The 15,348-nt window shown below is 35.2% G+C and overlaps 1 pseudogene; it reads left to right on the top strand.

The window, feature by feature from the left end:
- On the top strand, positions 1-1,519 carry LOC113278932 (annotated as a pseudogene).
- The last annotated feature ends 13,829 nt before the right edge of the window (positions 1,520-15,348 follow it).

The raw sequence follows: 15,348 nt of genomic DNA, 5'->3' as shown, positions 1-15,348 counted from the left end.
ATGTTTGTTTGCAGGTTAGAAAGGGATGCTGATGAAGAGAAGATAAAGTTTGCTTAAAGACGCCTCACCAAATTTTATCATCCTGATGGTTGGTTATTATGTTCTTTTTAGTGATTGTTTCGTAGTATTTTTTGGTAGCTTAATTCAAATTTTAAGCGTTGCTATGCATTAATTGATTGCTCAACATACCGAACATGTTCTGTTTGTTATATTTTGGCAATGAGTTTGTTTTTGCGTAATAATGGCATCCTTTGCATTTTTGCTCCATGAATTATAAGAGTGGTAGTACTGATTTGAAAGAATTTGTACAAAGAAGATTACTTGGAATGTGAACTGATTTATGTTGATTGATTTTTTTCAAGTATGTAATGGTAGCGGAACTCTTGAGGAAGGTGAAACAACTGAAACTCGATTCATAAAGATTCAAGCTGCTTATGAGTTGCTCATAGATGACAAGAGGCGCACACATATGACAGGGAACACCGTGTTAATCCTGTGAAGGTACGAATTGTTACTCTCGATGTTATTCATGATGCTCTTCTAGTGTCTAGTTTTGTTAAAACAGTGTATGATGTCATCCTCAGGGTATATCTTGATTAGGTGGCGTTGCCTTGTGGTTGTTTTATTGATTGAGATTGTATGACGGCCTTGCCTAATTTCATTATTTTAGCAGAAGCCTTGTGATCTCAGTTGAGAATATCTCGAGGAGATACTTGGTTTTGGTTAAACTGTCAATCAAATTTCCTTTAACCTTGAAGTACTACAGTTTCATTTGCTTAAGCCTACTTGGCTGGATTTCTAAAGATAGATCAGAACAGCAAGTCTCTTAGTTATTCCACATTTGCATTGTTGGACCCGATTGTAAGACCAGTTGCGGTATGTTTAAAGCATTAAAACAAGATAATCAATTTGTATTGGGACAAACTAGTTGAATGTAGAAATCTCAGTACATTTACTCTAATTCATTGAGGATACAAATACGGCCATGACTCCCTTTACAGTTCTGTTTATGATATGTGGACGTGTTGACCACCTTCCGGATGGTATATCTTTGCTCTTAAGCTTGTTTTCATCACTGTTATTTCAGGCTTCACAAGCATGGATTGGCTCGTAAAAAAGCGAACAGCTTTTGATCAGAGGGGTGATATGGCTGTCGCAGCTTGGGCCGAATAGCAACAGCATGAGCTGAATGTTCGTGTACGGCGTCTATCTCATACAAAGGTAAAAACTAAAAAACATTCCAGTATGTGTTAAATGGGACATGGGCTAGCTCATCCCCTGTATATATGCACGTTCATACCATCATAGTAGTCCAGAATAAAAGAATGCATTTGTATCATGAGAAACTTTTTTCTTCCAGTATAATTTTGAACTTTTACTCATAATCAAGAAGTAGGTTTCACTCTCCCTTTTTACACTAGCTTTAGCTTGCTCAAGGATTAGAACTTCTATCACATCTCTTTTCTGTTTGTGCTATCATTAGTTTACTTTTGTGTCCCTGTATGGTTTTGTTGCATAATGGAAGTCTTAATCGTAGCAGGTGTTGGAATGAGTTGGTTATCCTTCCGCATTTCTCTCACAAATCCCTTTTTTCTTGTTGCGTTGCAGTGCCACGTGTCAAAAAAGGCGAAGTGTACATAGTCTATGTGGCATATTCAAGTCCAGGTGTACAAAGTCTATGCATGCCGACTTAGCCGGGTTAAACCAGTGACACAGACTTAAACTAACAATTCAAAGGGCTATTCCGTCATTTTAAGTCCACTTGGCGGTGCTAACTTTTCATCACCAATTAACTTTTCATCACCAATTATTTGGTCAAATAAGGCCTAGTTTTGTAAGAAATAAAAAAAATAGGATTATATTTGTAAACCATAAAAAAAAACAGGGCTAAATATGTAAAAAGCCCAATGAATTACTCTCTCACGCATTTCTATGTTACGATCCCTATCAGTTTTGGGAACTGGTCCCGGTCTTTGACTCATGGACCCCAAACTCAAACTTGACCCAGATTAAGTTGCCTAGTACTCGACCACTGCCCTTAAAGTTTAACTAATTAGAATATGAAACAGGACCACAAAGAGCAGCACTGTGCTTCCCTTAAGCCGCCCCCAAATCTCGAAAAACAATATTCGTAAAGCTGGATATCCGTACTGACATAGAAAGGGGGAGATTGTTAGAGTTAGCAAGTTAGATATTCAAGTACTTCATGATTTTAAACGTGTTCAATTCAGCGTCATAGTTATTGAAGATTTGTAGCAATAACAATGATAAAACAAATGCTCTCAATCATTGTTATACATTGTCATAGTATTATTACACAACATCAAAGTTCAATTGTATAACAACTTTGACAATAATACTATGGTGATATGTGTCACTCCCCCTTAGTCAATACTTCATCTCGACATGAAAACCACTCCCCTTTACATAATGATCTGTAAACCATATGTATTTTTAGTGTGAAACTACACATTAATTCTCCCCCTTTTTGTCAATATAAATTGGAAAAGGTACGAAAAATAGTGGGATCCTCGTGAAATTTTTATAGAGATACTTCATGACCAAAGGAGAATAACATACCAACTTATTTAGATGCAATCGTAAATCCGAAGCTAAATGCATTCATCAAGTAGTTTATAAAGATACAGGATAACTCCTATAATATTCCACAGACGCACTCCCCACAAATTAAAGATTTGGCAATTAAGCACAAGTTCAAAAAGAACTCTCCCCCATAAAATGTCATTCCCGAGAGAACAACAAAGGCGACCTTGCTTTTACAAGAAAAGAAGGATTTCTTTGGACATGAATTTGAAATCCAAAAATCTCAATTGAAAATGATCAATTCAATTGGCCATGCTCGACATAAGAGAACTTACGGAGCCACACAGTATATGCACAAAAATTGTGGATCGGAGATCGACCAATACTGCGGAATACACAAGGATTCACTCTATTTTCCATCACTATTTGCACAATGACACATAATAGACATAATCCTTGTAAATAAAAGTTTTATCCTTTCTTCCATCAAAAAATGACATAAAAGGCTTTAACTTTTGTAAGTCAAAAGTTCATTCTATCTTTTATCAATACTTTCATACCGACATAATAGAGATAACTTTTGAACAAGTATGAGATAGTCACGGGTTCACGGACGTAAACAACATATCACATAACAATTTGCAGTATATAAAATCATAAAGATTAAAATTGCAAAAATCATCTTCCAAAAAAATTAGAATTTAAATAAATAAATCAAAAAACATGAAGATGAAAACGTTGGACATAGCTATGTGTACTCACAATAATGGCTATTCCAAACCTAGTTATTTTTCTAATAACACAAGAAATAAATTCTCATAAGAAGATTTACTAGACATAAAAATTAAAGTTCTTTGAGAACCTCATACCTTTCAATGAATCCATTATAGAAGGTATCACTGATTTTCTTTATTCTTTTTGACCGTAGACACTCCATGTTCGTGAGTTAGAACACAAACTTTACGATCAACAACCCGAGCAAGTTGTCTAGCCTTGACACAATCCATGATGAGTTTCTTCTGATTCCGTATTAGAATATTTTGATTTCAAGGATTTTGGCCTGTCCATCTAAGAGTTGGTTTATTTGCAGTTGGAGATTTGCAAACTCGACCTTAGCATCATTCTGAAGATGAGTTAAATCCTTGACAGAATCATCAATCCAAGAGTTGTGTTCCTTACTTGCAAGAATCTTCTTTAGAACCATCTCTTGAATCGACCCACGTCCTTGAGTGTCTTCCTCCATATCAAGATGCACAATCTCTTGAGATTTTGCAGAGTTCTCCATATAATTTTTGTTAGGGATGGAATACACAATATAGAGTGTATATATATATATATGTGTGTGTGTGTGTTTATAAATAATAGAAGGAAACTCTTGTTATGGAAACCCTATGAACTCACTAGAGGAGTACACGAACGTTCTTGGATCGACAGCAATAAGAACACAAACAACACAAAACAGAAATATTATACAACACACTTGAGCATTTCTCAATCATCATCCTTGCAGCTCCCAAGCTAGGTAAAAGGATGTGGATACCTAGAATCAGGTGGTGGAGTGAGAAGTAATCCCACTACAATCATGAGGAAAGAGTTGTAAACATCATCTGAATGTTTGACCTTTGTGTTCTTTGCCTTTCTTCGGTTGACTTTCATCCCAGATGAGTAGGACACAACCTGTTTAACATATCCGTCAGAAGGATTTCTCTGAGGACAAAATCTAGGACCTCTTGAGATTGGTTCAAGAGGGTCAGGATTCAGAGAAATCCATTTCCTAGACTTAGATTTACCAGACTCATTCTTATAAACATAGGGAATGTGTTCATTAGTGGCACAAGGATTTATACCATTAAGATGAACTTGTAACCTGTGACGATTTCTAGAAGAGAGATCACTTTTATAAGATTTCTGATTTTTTGCATGCAAGAGATTCATTGTAGATGTCGTCAGACAATTTACTCCATTGACAGTAGAAAAAACCAAATTATGGAGATTAGAAATTTGTTTCCTGTTGGAAAAACAATGAAGAGCATAGTGATTCTTTTTCCCACAGAAGGAACAACATCGTGGAATTGAGACATGATTTCCTTGACCCAAAACTTCTGCCTGCACATGAAAATTTTGCAAGTGCTTCACCATAGGTAATTCCTTGGAGGAATTTTTCTTCACGCTAGGTAAAACCTTGTGAGTATCAGGAGAAGGTGTAGAAGATGACTTAATCATCAAGACAGAGTTTTCCTTTTTCAAGGTGTTACACTGTTCTCGGGCAAGTTGAAGAGATGCAGCAAGTTTCTCTTTTTCAACATGATAGCTGTTTATTTCTGATGAATGAGCCTTGATTAAACTTTTCTCTAATTGAGTCTTCTCTAACAGTATCTTCAAGAGTACTAATATTTTCAAGCTGTAGAGCAGTTTCTTGAACCAATTGTTCAATGTTGTTAGAGGGAGATTCAATGAAGATGTAGAGTTCACGTTCCCTTTCAAGAGATTTATCAAATTCATCAATAGGCTGATCATTCTTTTCTTCAAGAGTCTTAATTTTAGAAGCTTGAAGGTCAGCATAATTTTTTAATGATCTGGTGAGTTCCATTTCAGATTCTGACACGAACTCGCAGAACTTGTGTTTTCCCTCGGGATTCGGAAGAATCTACTAAGGATTTATCCTTTGAGGCAAACCCAAGATTTATATTGTAATCAGAATCTTTTGAAGACATATCAATATTCTTTATCTTGTGAGATACTTCTTAGGTCCTCAGAACACAAATTGCTACAAACACAGACTTATAAGGTCTTTAATGTGTTTGCCTGCTCTGATACTAATTGAAAATGCGGGGGTCTAACAACCACACCCAACGATTCGTTTGGCAATCTGAGAGGACTTACTCCAATGCACTTTCTAGAGAATCAACTAGACAGTCAGACTCAATATAGAGTAAAGTATATCAAAGATTTTAATATCTTTGTTTCACAATGTAATCAACAAATCAAACAGATAGAAATCCGCGAGCCTTATTATTATGTGAAACAACTTGAACGGTACCAAAGACCAATGTTCAAGTGTCAATCAATGTAAATCAACAACCAAAGGTTGGATATTCTAATTGATTGATCTAAACGCACAACCTGTGATATTTCAATTATATAACAAAATATGATGTGGAAAAGAAATAACACAGACACCAGAATTTTATTAACGAGGAAACCGCAAATGCAGAAAAACTCCGGGACCTAGTCCAGATTGAACACCACACTGTATTAAGCTGCTACAGACTCTAGCCTACTACCAATTAACTTTCGACTGGATTGTAGTTGAACGCTAATCAATATTACACTAATTCAAGGTACAGTTGCGCTCCTTACGTCTCTGATCCTAGCAGGATACTACGAACTTGATTCCCTTAGTTGATCTCACCCACAATCAAGAGTTGTTACGACCCAAAGTCGGAGACTTGATAAACAAATCTGTGTCACACAGAAAAGTTTATAGATTTAATAAATCTGTCTCCCATCGAAATCCCAAGAGTTTTTGTTTTGTATTTTGATAAATCAATGTGAATAGGAACCAATTGATAAACCGGTCTTATATTCCTGAAGAAAAACCTAGTATTATCAATCACCTCACAATAATCTTAAATCGACCAGCGAAATAAGATATTGTGGAATCACAAACGATGAGACGAAGATGTTTGTGATTACTTTTATCTTGCCTATCAGAGAAATTAATCTCGAGTCAATTATTCCAATTGTATTCAATACGATAGAATCGGGCAAGGTCTGAACATGCAACTACAAAGAAAAAGTTGGCCCAATTAATTCTTTGAAGTCGTTAACCTACAGGGTTTCGAAGAAACCTAAGGTTAAAGGAGAATCGAATCTAATTATGTAACTAGTAACACACATGAGGTGTGGGGATTAGGTGTCCCAGTTGCTAGAGTTCTCCTTTATATAGTTTTCAAATCAGGGTTTCCAATCCAAGTTACCTTGGTAACAAAGCATTCAATATTCATCGTTAGATAAAAACCTGATTCAACCAAGCTAATATCTTTCAACCGTTAGAACGAACTTAGCTTGTTACACACAAATGAAATGTACCCTCATTTAGGTTTATGTAACCATACCTAAACGTGTACACCATGTTGGTTCACAAATAGTTAACCGAGGTTAGCCATATGATTACTCTCATATCAACCTTATTCATATTAACCATAACTAGTTCAAATGACTCAAATGAAACTAGTTAAAGAGTTTTTCAATTGATATATTCTCATAGAATTATACAAGAACACAACTTAAGCAAAATCGGTTTGATTCACTTGAACCAATCATGAACATTATAGCCAAGGTTTGCAAAGATTGCATTCCTTATTATATAAATGTTTATGTTCATGTTTAAAATCGATTTTAGAACTTTAACATTCAAGTATGCAAACGGGTACGCATACTTGAAATACCCGGACCAAGATTGAGTTACGCCAGTACGCAAACGTGTACGCGAACTTCAGATCTCAGCAGAAATTCTCAGACATGACCTGTACGCCAGTACGCAAACAGTTACGCATATTTAGATTCCCGAATTTCTCAAACCAACAGGTAGGCAAACTGATGCGCAAACTATGGTTCCCGGACATGGATTGCATATGTGCAAGAGTGCACAACATGACATTTCCAACAATGGTTAAGTGTTCTAAACTCTTATTTCAATTATTGAAACTTTCTTAGAGGATGACAATACCGTTTTCACACACTATTAGCATCAAAGCAATTTTCAAGTTATTGAAATAACCATTACGAAACATTCCAAGACAACACCAAATGATTGTATCACACATACCATGTAAGATGTTTACTCAGTAATTTCCACATGATATAAGATGAACTTGGTCGACACGAAAGCTTGCCAACACATATTTCGAGAAATATGTAAGCGAGATAAACTCAGCTCAAAATCTCAAATGTGTATATAGAAAACTATATCGTAATACGACTTATGTCTCAATATAGGATATAGAGTAGAAATAGACTTTCCAAGTGATATATGAGTTTAACTCTCCACATACCTTTTGTCGATGAAGTTCCACAAGCTCCCCTTAGTAGTTCTTCGTCCTTAAATGATGAACGCCGTGAAAACTAAGCTCAACTACACAATCTATGTCCTATTCCGAAACATCTATAAATAGGCTAGAAATCAAGACTTATAGTTTTTATCACTAACATTGACAAACATGCTTGAGATAGCAACGCATGCGAGTTCGACCGAGCAGTGCTCTAACACTTTCAACAACTCACATATTAATCATGTTATATTGATTTAAAATCTGCTAGTAGCATGTATAAGTGTTTTGTTGCTTGTGTTGCTGACCTGAAATGAAGCCTGAAAGTTTCATATGCAGCAGTCTTTGTGTTTCTTTTGTTACTTGATAAGTGTTTCCAAAGTGATACTATGATAGGACATAAAAGTACATATTTCTACATGAAAAAATTACATAGAGTTGCATTTTGGATGTCATTTGTATGCCTAAACCCAAAGGTTAATCATACTTATGTTATCTTTAATGGACAAGATGAATTGCTCATATCTAGTAAGCGATATTTCTAAACAACCCAAAGGTTTAACAGATCTGTTGCTTACTTTATATGAATAGATTAGTCTTGAACTTCATATTAGGAGACTTCGATATGTAATAACTTTACCTAAAGGTGAAGTGACGATATTATCGAGTCGTTATAAAGTTTATGCTTGTCTTGAGGTTTAAAGTTGAGTATATAATTATATTTTCCGTTTAGTTATGAATCATTCACAAGTTCGGATTGTTATGGCTGGTATCGAGCCTTTAAGTGGCAAGAATTACTTGAAATGGAAGTCACAACTCGAAGTAGTCATAGGGTGTTGGAATTTTGATATAGCTTTAATGTTATGTTTAGCCACGCCAATTAATCTCGAAGCGTGTGTATTACGCGTGTGACGCCTCTAAGCCGTTCACATATGACACATCTAAACCATCCACCTGGCACTATCCAAATTCTCTTATACTTTATAAATTATGGTTAAATCTGAAATTCATATATGCCAAAAATTCATATTATTATTAATAACACAGTAAAAAATGTTGAGCTTTGGTCTAACAGTTTGCAAAAAAAAAAATATATTTAAGAGCATTTATCCAAAAATCATCAGTTTTTCTTCAACTTTTTTGATGGTGGTGTCAGGTAGTGACATTCTTGACGCGCCAAACCTTGTCTTCCTCTATTTTCCATCTGAAAGTTGGTATGCCTTCTGCACAGTTGGTGCATATAACCTTCTCTGCGCCTTTTTATTCTTCTGAGAAAGCTTTTCAGATGCTGCATGCATGACTCCCCGATTGTGGATTGACTGCTAGGTGCTCCTCATTCAGTTTATCACTGTCCAATTTCTTCTCAAAATCTAAAACTGGTTCTGGCTGCTTATGAGGTTTTCCATGCTGTGGAGTTTCCTGCAGCAAAAGATTAAATGTATTATATATATATATATATATATTTTAAATCCAAGGAGAATTCGTCTGTCATGTGAATTCTCAACAAGAGACAGACAAAAGTCATTTTTCCAACAATGTAATAAATCCAACTTCACTGAAGGCCGCGCCATTTTTCACAGCTGACACCCATAATAAAATCCGTAACCAAATATCAATTTTCTAATTTAAACTGGCATTCATGTTCCATTTAGGTGTTAATATATTTCTATCTCATACTTATTCTTTAATCAAACTGAATACAGGGTTTATGTAAAACAATATATATACTTGATTAATATCATATAAAAAGAAGATGCTAGGATTAGCAATATAGATACGGCATATGAACATCATATAAAAAGAAGATGCTAGGATTAGCAATATAGATTTATGAAGAAAAAAAAATAAAATAAAAAACATACTCCATTAGATGTCTAAGCCAGAGGTTCTGTCATAGATGTGCACGACTTCTCTAAATATATTGAAGGATTTGTTTGGGAATTACTGTTAGAATTCTGCATAAGATTAGGAGACTGCTTCTTAGACCGTGAATGCGAAGACACTGATGAATTGAAAAGGTAACAAATATACAAGGTTCTCCAAAATATACCCCACCATCTGTGATTCATATAGTTGATATCATATTTCAAACATATGGTCTTAAGATCATGTAACTGGTTTAAGACAACAGACTTACTAATTTTAGTTTTAATCCCGAGTATCCTCCTCGTCCCGTCCGATGTGGGAACTTGGATTGTGATATTGCCTCTTTTCCCTTCTCCGAATTTTTCTTGCAGAGGAAATAAAAATAATTTCATTAGTATGTTGGGATAGACAATAAGAACAAAACACAAATTAGAAAAAGCAATGTGTATTCCATACCTTAAATCTAGGCGATTCTAGTACATACTTAAGGTATTCGTCCCAGTCTTCTTGGTCCATTACCGTTTCGTACTTTCTGGGGAAAGTTTTTAGTTTGTCTGGTCTTTCCAAGAAGGGTTTTACATGATTATTGTACAATTTCCTTCTGAAGTCCCGCAGCTGAGCAGCTAGACGCTTCATGACCTCTCGCTTATATTCATGGGGCACCTCATAATGAAACTGCAATAACAACTAATGTATGTTCATCAGAAACTCACAGTTCAACAACAAAAACGACGAATTGATAACCGCATATGCATGCCAGAATTTCCTCCCACATATTTTGTTTTTTTGTTGCAGAGACTTCCTTCCAACATAAATATTTTATTGCAACCATATCACGGGGCAAATAGCCTAAGTAACTACTGAATTCAATTCTATGGCCACCATCAGAATCCACCTCATCATCCCATTGGTCCTCCTCTGCGGGCACGTTGTAATCATCTTCTTCCATGACAAAAGCTGTGTAGGTACATGCATCTCAGTTAGGAATTCGAGATTCTTTTGGAAAATATTAGCTAAACCTAACAGGATAGGCTACATGTGTTATACCTCTTTTCTATTATATGAAAAGAAAACAAACATGAACTCATTGATGCATGTAACTTGAGGCTAAAACATCACTGCAACATAAAAAATATCCTCATGAATATTGTGTTATCCACAAAGCGAAAGGTACCGTTTAAACGGTCTTATATAACTTTTGTTACAAAAGCCAAGAGTACTAAAGCACCACATAATGATTATCCATTTTTAGCTTGAAGATGATAGTCAAATTGGCCAACTAGCAACATGGTATCATTCAAAGTGGAAACTTAAAATGCAGACGTTACAGGCTCGCCAAGTAACAAAGACTCAAATGATTAAATCTTGAGAAGCCTTATATATATGATTGACACAACATCGTCCATCAATGTAGAGTTATATCTAAATCCAACCCAACCAATAACAAAAACCCGAGAAAACAATTAGCATTGTTAAGTTTTGTAAAACCTAACTAACTAGTAAAGCCTAACTAAGTAACATGAAAGAAATATCCTTACCTAAATCTTATAATAGTTCATGCATGTAACTTAAGCCTAAAACAGTATTGTTGTAATAAAATAAAATCACCTCTCATCATCAATAACTTGTTCTTTGATACAGCCGAATAAAAACCCTAGTCATGCTTTAACTAGTAACCTATAAGATCTAACATCTGATTCCATGAGATCGAACAAAAAATCTAACATCAGTTTAATATTCATTCGATAATGGGTTATAGAAATAATACCAACAACAAAGATCGAGTCTGAAAAGGTAGGTTCCTTGTAAAGATTAGAGATAGTAAAAATAGAATAAAAACCTTAATCATGCTTTAACTAGTAAACCTATAAGAAGTAATAGAATAAAAACCTTAATCATGCTTTAACTAGTAAACCTATAAGATCTAACATCTGATTCCATGAGATCGAATAAAAAATCTAACATCAATTAATATTCGGTTGTAGAAATAATACCAACAACATAGATCGAGTCTGAAGAGGTAGGTTCCTTGTAAAGATTCGAGATAGTAGCAGCATTATGATTCCAAAGAGAGAATGAATCGAGTAATAAAAACTGAAAAAGTAGATCGAACTCATCTTTCTTTTTCTTTTTTGGAGTTTAACCAACCCATCAGGCGGGAATTGATTTTCCTTTTGAAATCATCCCGCCCAGTAAAATTCATTTTCATCGCACGCCAAACAAAAGATTACTGGTGTTTTTCTTTTTTTATTTTCAAATTTTTGATGTGTAATCAATATGGTTAGTTTCCTTTATTTTATGACAGAATATATCGTAGACAGTTATGATAAAATTGTTTCCCAAAATTTTCGAAATTTAGTTTCTTATCTCTAACCAACTCGAGAAGAGGCCATAGAAAAAAATTACTTTCCTATTTCGAATAATATTTTCCTTAAAAATTTTAAGCTGGGTTGTCTCCTGTATTATTCTTGGTTTAGGGAGGTAACGTATGAATTATTAGTGGCACCTATGTCGGAAACATATTCTTCTAATCATATAGTAATCTACTAAAGATAAATAAACTAAACCCATCCATTTTCATGTTCATCATTTCCAGAATACATAAAAATTCAGCGTGAATCATTCATCACATAAATGTCAACCTATCTATCAGCGTAAAAAGCATGCATCTAGTTTAGTACTTAAAAAATACGCAAACTAAAAGTTCACACATCAAAAACCCTTTTTAAAAAAGCAAAGAACTTGTTAGATGAGCATTTATCCAAAAGTCATCAGTTTTTCTTCAACTTTTTTGATGGTGGTGTCTATGCATGCAATGGATCAGGTTGTGACATTCTCGACATGCCAAACCTTGTCTTCCTATAGTGCGCAGCTGAAAGTTGCAATGCCTTTTGCACAATTGGTGCATATAACCTTCTCTGAGTCTTTTTAATCTTATGAGAAATCAATTCAGAGGCTGCATGACTCCCCGAATGTGGATTGACTGCTAGGTGCTCCTCATTCAGTTTTTCACTGTCCAATTTCTTCTCAGAATCTAAAATTGGTTCTGGTTGCTCATGAGGTTTTCCATGCTGTGGAGTTTCCTGCAGCAAGAGATTAAATGTATTTTATATATATATATATATATATTCTAAATCCAGGTTGAATTCGTCTGTCATGTGCATTCTCAACAAGAGACAGACAAAAGTCATTTTTCCAACAATGTAATAAAGCCAACTTCACTGAAGGCCGCGCCATTTTTCACAGCTGACGCCCATAATAAAATCCGTAACCAAATATCAATTTTCTAATTTACACTGGCATTCATGTTCCTTTTAGGTGTTAATATATTTATGTCTCGTACTTATTCTTTAATCAAACTGAATACATGATTTATGTAAAGCAGTTTATATACTTGATTAACAAAGCAAAAGAGCTAAGAAACTAACCTTGTCATCAGAGATGGAACAATTATCTTTCGGCCATGCCACAAAACCATATTCATCTTCCCCTAATAAGTTAAACTCACCACTTTGTTCTGTTAACAGGAATGATGGATCTATGACCTCCAAAATATTGGCAACATAACAGTGTTTAGGAAGATCTTGTCCATGTATTTTATGGTTAGGCACCGGAGGTAAAATATTGCCTCTAGCAACGACGTTTCCCCTAGATCCATTCCAAAAGTCGTATTTTTCTTTCTGCGGAGATACGGCATATGAACATCATATAAAAACAAGATTCTAGAATTAACAATATAGATTTACGAAGAAAAAAAATTAAAAAAAAAACATACTCCATTAGATGTCTTAGCCAAAGGTTCTGCCGTAGATGTGCACGACTTCTCTAGAGATATTGAAGGATTTGGTTGGGAATTACTAGTAGAGTTCTGCATAAGATTAGGAGACTGCTTCTTAGACCCATCAGAAGGGTTGCTACGTGCAGGAGACTTCCGCAGAGAAGTAGTTGGTTGTGAATTACTGGTAGGGTTCTGCATAAGATTAAAAGAGTTATTAGTTACTTTTGAAAGTTACACATATTTATATTTTTCTAGGTTCTCTAATTTACACTTGGATCGGTGATTCACATAATTGATATACTGGTTTATGTATATTCGACTTACAAATCAAACAAGCCAAGCAACTAACCTTCTTAGCAGGCTCGGTAATACTAACACCATACTTTGGCCAAGGAATCGCTTTTCCAAGAGTTTGTCCTAATGTTTTCATACCATGAAATCGTACGAGTAGACAGAAATTCGGTTTTATTACTTCCTCAATCAGGATTTTGTGGCAATCAACCTCCACCCCATCCTTTCCATGTAATAGTTGTTTTCCAGCTAACATAAAATCTCTACCTCTAGCAAGGACATTCGCCTTAGACTCGTCAATAAGGTAGCACCTTCTACCCTGCGGAAATATATGGCATATGAACATCTTCAAGCGAAAAATTCAAAGTAAACTTGAGATTTAAAATGCATGTAAAAATAAAACAGATACCAGATGAACTACTGCAGTTTTCGTGATCTCAGATTTGCTCCGATTAAATTTAGCTTGTGATGTCATATCCAGAGTATGTTTCCCCGAATTTTGTTGTGTTACCTGCAGCAGTAGAGTAATATTCCATATTCGGGTAACAAGTATACCAAATTCCACCGTGAATGCGAAGACACTGATGAATTGAATAGGTAACAAACATACAAGTTTCTCCAAAATATACCCTAGCATATGTGATTCATATAGTTGATAGCATATTTCAGACTCATGTGGTCTTAAGATCATGTAACTGGTTTAAAACACATACCTTCGGAACTTTTTCAGATATTGCAATATGAGATGGGCTTCCGTTGAGTAGAGCCGTTGATTTGACAGCCTCAGAATGTTTTGGTTGGCTTACCTGTATCAGAAAATTGAAATGAAAGTTGTATCTTCTTTTTGCAGTGAAACCATTTAAGCACAATGCACAACTGACTCACAATCAAGTAGCTAAACACATATCTCATTCTATAAGGTTCTCTAAAATAGGCACTAACATCCATGATTCATATAGCTGATAACATATTCGTCTCTTATCTCAAACAAGATACATACATAAAACTGGTTTGTGTAAAAACATATCCAATGAGTTAATAAAGCAAACAAGCCAAGCAACCAACCTTTTGATCCAAGATGGTTTGATTTGATAGCCAACTAATTTCAGCATCACTAACATCTTTTAAAGTTTTTAACCCAGGTTTGCCAAAGGGTAATTTGATGATTTCATTTAGTACTTCACTAACCCGGACGCTATAGCATGTAGCTTCACCCGTCACTCCTGACTTCATTTTGTAGAGTATCTTCTTTGTAGAGTAAGCTCTACCCAAGGCAATAATGTTGTCCTTTTCTCCATACCAAAGTTTGCATCTTATGCCCTGCAGAAACACAAGGCGCATGAGAGATAGTGAATGGAAGATTAAAAATTTAAATGCGTTGGAAAACCATACATCAGTGGTAACTTTTTCAGATGCCACATTCTGAGATTCCCCAGTGGATGGAGAAGACTGAAACTTCTTTTTTGATACTAAAGACACCGGGGATTCAGTAGAAACGGTCGGCGTTTTAGTACAAGGAGAGTCCCGCTTCCCGGACCCTTTGATGCTTTCAGATGACTTCTGTGGTCCGGATTTCCCATGTTTTTTTGGAAGTTGCTTAACTGATTCTGGACCTATGTTATTCTTAGATCGATTGGAGGCGTTGCTAGGTCTTGCATCCTGTGACTGTAGTTAAACACATTGTTTGAAAAAATCAGATATTGTCTTCCAGATTTTTAAAAAAATTAAACAATCTAATCAAAACTCAGTTCACTTACCTCTCCTCCAGACTTGCTGATACTGATACTGCTGCCCACAATTTTAGTAATGTCGTGACCT

The sequence above is a fragment of the Papaver somniferum genome, chromosome 5 (assembly GCF_003573695.1).
Source record: "Papaver somniferum cultivar HN1 chromosome 5, ASM357369v1, whole genome shotgun sequence".
NCBI lineage: Eukaryota > Viridiplantae > Streptophyta > Magnoliopsida > Ranunculales > Papaveraceae > Papaver > Papaver somniferum.
This window is presented reverse-complemented; position numbering and strand designations above follow the sequence as displayed.